Genomic DNA, 4,892 nt, shown 5'->3' with positions numbered 1-4,892 from the left:
TGTGTGTGTTTGGGCTGCATCCACAGCATATGGAAGTCCCCAGGCCGGTGGTCAGATCAGAGCTGCAGCTGCTGCTCTACATCACAGCCACAGCCACAGCCACACTATATCTGAGCCACGTCTGTGATCTACTCCACAGCTCATGGCAATGCCAGATCCTTAACCCACTGAGCAAGGCCAGGGATCAAACCCTCGTCTTCATGGATATTAGTGGGGTCTGTTGTCACTGAGCCACAATGGGAACTCCTCTCTTGTCTTTTTGATAAAAGCCATTCTAACAGGTGTGAGATGATAGGTCATTTTGGTTTTGATTTGCATTTCCCTGATGGATTAGTGATGTTGAACACCTTTTCATGTGCTTTTGGGCCATTTATATGTCTTCTTTGGAAAAGTGTCTATTCAGGTCCCCTTTTTTTTTTTTTTCAACTATTGAGTTGTATGGGTTCCTTATATGTTTCAAATATTATTAACCCCTTATCAGATGTATTGTTTGCAAATATCATCTCCTATTCCATAGGCTGCCTTTTCATTTTGTTGATGGTTTCTCTTGCTGTGCAGAAGCTTTTATCCTTGATAAAGTCCCACTTATTTAAATTTGCTTTTTGTTGCCTGTGTTTTTGGTTTTATAACCAAAACAACTGCCAAGACCAATGTCAAGGAGTTTTTTCTTCCTGTTTTCTTCTAGGAGTTTCACAATTTTAGGTTTTAACTTTTAAGTCTTTAATTCATTTTGGGTTAATTTTTTTGTTGTTGTGTAAGATAAAGAACCAGTTTCTTTCTTTGGCATGTGAATATCCATTTTTTCCAGCACCATTTATTGAGGAGACAATCATTTTTCACTGTGTTCTTTATGCCTTTGTCAAAGATCAGTCAACCAGGTACATGTGGGTTTGTTACTGAGCTCTATATTCTGTTCCATTGATCTGTGTGCCTGTTTTTATGTCAGTAACATACTGTTTTGATTACTATAGCTTTGTAATATAGCTTGAAATCAGGGAGCCTTATGTCTCTAATTTTGTTTCTTTCAAGATTGCTTTTTCTTTTTTTAATTTTTTTTTTTTGTCTTTTGTATTTTTAAGGCTGCACCAATGGTATACGAAAGTTCCCAGGCTAGGGTTCTTATAGGAGCTGTAGCTGCTGACCTACACCAGAGCCACAGCAATGCCAGATCCGAGCTGTGTCTGCAACCTACACCACAGCTCACAGCAATGCTGGATTCTTAACCCACTCAGCGAGGCCAGGGATCGAACCCACAACCTCCTGGTTCCTAGTCGGTTTCGTTTCCATTGCACCACAACGGGAACACCAAGAGTGCTTTTTCTATTTGTGATATTTTATGGGTTCATACAAATTTTAAGATTTTTTTCCAATTTCCGTGGAAGTGCTAATGGAATTTTGATAGAGATTTCATTTGAATCTGTAGATTGCTTTAGAGAGTAAGGACATTTCACAGTGTTAATTTTTCCAGTCCACGAACAAGGACTCTCTTTCCATTTATTTGCATCTTCCTCAGTTTCTTTCATCTCTGTCTTCCAGTTTTTTGCAAAATTCAACATCTTTTCACGATTAAAAACTCTCACAGCCAGTTGCGTAGAGAAGGAATGTACCGAAACATAAGAAGAAAACCCTGCACATTTGGTGTCATAAGTATTGTGTCAGATGTATGGTGAGTGAAAACAGTTTGCTTACCAAGTATGGATTAAGAGATTTATGAGCAAACCGTGATCCCTTAGGAAGAAATAAAGGACATTTTATTTCTATGCATCCAGATTGTTACTATAAATTTCAAACGTGCTACATGAAAAATAAACAATTACCTTGAGTATGCTGAAGTCTGAAACTTGGATTTTCTGGTCATCCTTTTGTGTGTTCTGACTGCCTGCTCTTCCCAAGAACCTAAACTCTTCATTGACTTTAAAACCCCTGCGGCAACATGGCAATTTCCAATAACCTAGGGCTTCTAAGATGTGCTGCTTTCCTGCCTATTCAGGTCCCAGTTTCTTCACTCTTTTTCACTGGGCACGACTCGGCTTTCACGGAATTCTCCTAGTGTTCTCACTAAGTGAACTGTACTTCAATCTCATCCTTAATCGGTCGGATTCATAACATACTGGAAAGGATCTCCATATTCATAAAGTTAAGCTTTAAATCTTTGATCGTAGTGCTCATTACACTTGGAAGCGATTTCATCTGGATTTGCATTTTGCTGTGACTGGGGACTTAACTTTTTATCCGTGTATTTATTTGCTTTTAATTGCAGTGCTTTGTTTATTCTGATTTTCACACACTTTAATGATTTGCTTTTTTTCATGTTTCGTGATGGAAAGTTTCATTCGGCTTCAGTATGAGCTGGAGGGATGTTGAACTGTGGATAAGGGAAGGGGTTGGGATCTGGAATCAGAGACTTAAGGTCCCCCGCTGCTTGGAGAGCCAGCACAACAAGGGCAAAAATACATGTTTGAAACAGACACACGTTTGAAACTCGGCTCTCACACACGTTTGCTGTCTTTGGACAAGTTACTTAACCTCTTTGTGCCTCAGTCTGTTAGGTGGGGATTGTGAGTTAATTGGTGAAAGAAATGAGAATAACTCTGGCACTCAGAGTCACATAGGTGTATATACGTACATAGGTACACACAAACACACACACACACACACACACACACGTATATGTAACTGTATGGCTGTAACATCTTCATACATAATTTGTGTTTTCTCGGCGCTACATATTTCCATGTTTTTCTATAAAACGTAGCCAAGGTATATACACTGGAATCATTTCTGGTCCTACAAAATTCTCAATTTCTTTTGCTTCTGAGGTGTTAATGATAAATATTTTATTATTATTATTATTTGGTCTTTTGTCTTTTTAAGGCTGCACCTGCGTGCGGCATGTGGAGGTTCCCAGGCTAGGGGTCGAATCAGAGCTGTAGCCACCAAGCTGCGTCTGTGAGCTACACCACAGCTCATGGCAACGCCAGATCCTCAACCCGCTGAACAAGGCCAGGGATCAAACCCACGTCCTCATGGGTACTAGTCGGGTTCGTTAACCACTGAGCCATGACGGGAACTCCAACGATAAATATTTTAAAAGGTCAAACATGAAAGTGAGCATTCACGAATATGGACAATTTCAGGTAGCTCCACACAGAAGCGGAACTGCCTGAGTTACACTTCGGGGGACCTGAATGACAGGGACTTGGAGACTGTCCCAGGTACTGAGGTCTGGTCAGGTCTGGTTTCCCTCCTGTCCTGTGAGCCACAAAGAGTAGCCCTTCCGAGTTTCTCAGAGGGTGCAGTTTACCTAATGCGCACGTCAAAGTGGCTTATTTTCGCCGAAGTAGAAAACCGAGATAATTCAAATACATTTGCAATATTTGAATGAATATGATAGATGTTCCCCACTCGAAAGGAACATGAAATTAAACACGATTAAGCACAGTATTACCCATGTTGTTGTAAATCAATGAATTCTTCCAGCTTCTCATCTATGCTTTGTTTAATGTTAACATTTTTTCTCGTTAAATATAGTTGGTTGACATTTCATGGAAATCCAAAGAGTGCTTTTGACATCTATTCATTTTTTTTTTTTTCCTTTTTATGGTCGTATCTGTGGAGGTACCCAGGCTAGGGGTAGAATCGGAGCTGCAGCTTCCGGCCAGAGCCACAGCCACAGCCACGCCAATCTGAGCTGCATCTGCGACCTACTCCATAGCTCACGGCAATGCCAGACCCTTAGCCCATTGAGTGAGGCCAGCGATCAAACCTACATCCTCACAGGGACAGCACGGGGTCCCCAACCCACTGAGCCACATCGGGAACTCCTGACACCCATTACATTTCCATGACCAAAGGTTCAGATGTATGTTTTTAGGTTAGGATAAATTTTAATTCAAAAGTATTCTTTTAGGGTAGGAATGTTAGGCTAGAGTTGGCTGAAGTACATGAGATGCGTTTTACAGTCTGATCAGCCCCTTCAGCCCTGCCTGTGTTCGGTGTACGTGTGTACATAGCTCACCATTCTAAGGCGTGGCGTGTTCTGAGAAGCAGGCCAGTCAGAACCCCAGGGATCCTTGGCTCGCCCCATCCTGCCATGCTCCTCATCCTGGGGCTGACAAGAGTTCATCAGCCCCTGTCTGTCAACCCTTGAGGGCACCCTGGAGGCATCACCGAAATTCTGTGAGATATCTATCTTATCCTTGGTCTGCAGATGAGGTGGTTTGGCTAAGAAGATTTAACTGCTCCGTAAACGCGCACAACTTTATTTTTCTTTTACATGAATATCTTGGTTATTCGCAGACCTTTGTGTTTCTTTGTAAACTTTGGAATCAGCTTTTTGAGTTCATTTAAACATCTTTATGAGATTACTGCTTTTTCTTTTTGCAGTTGCTCCTGAGGCATGTGGAAGTTCCTGGGCTAGGGGTCAAATTGGAGCTGCAGCTGCAGGCCTGTGCCGCAGCCACAGCAGTACCAGATCCAAGTACATCTGCTACTTAGACCTCAGCTTAGAGCATCTCTGGATCCTTAACCCACTGAGCATGGCCGGGGATCAAACCTGCATCCTCAAGGACACTATGTCAGGCTCTTAACCTGCTGAGCCACAACGGGAACTCCCTGATGAGGTTTTTTTTTGTTTTTTTTTTTTAATTGGACTTGCCTGGAACCGATTTGGGAAGTACTGAATTCTCTCCCATATTGTCACTTGTCACGAGGTGGTGCTCTTCTCCTTTTGATGACATCTTCTGCGATATCAGTAAAGTTTTGTGATTTTTTTCACACTCAGTTTTCCATATCTTTTGTAAATTTTATTCTCGGGAACACCAAATAGTCTGTGATTCCTAAACGACTTTTTTAAAACTTTAAATCACTGAATTTCTAGAATTTGAAAAAAA

Source organism: Sus scrofa, chromosome 16, assembly GCF_054392235.1.
Source record: "Sus scrofa isolate SSC_HxYL_T2T_F1_AM1 chromosome 16, Sscrofa_HxYL_maternal_Yorkshire_Landrace_v2.0, whole genome shotgun sequence".
Classification (NCBI taxonomy): Eukaryota; Metazoa; Chordata; class Mammalia; order Artiodactyla; family Suidae; genus Sus; species Sus scrofa.
Note: the sequence above shows the minus strand (reverse complement) of the source record.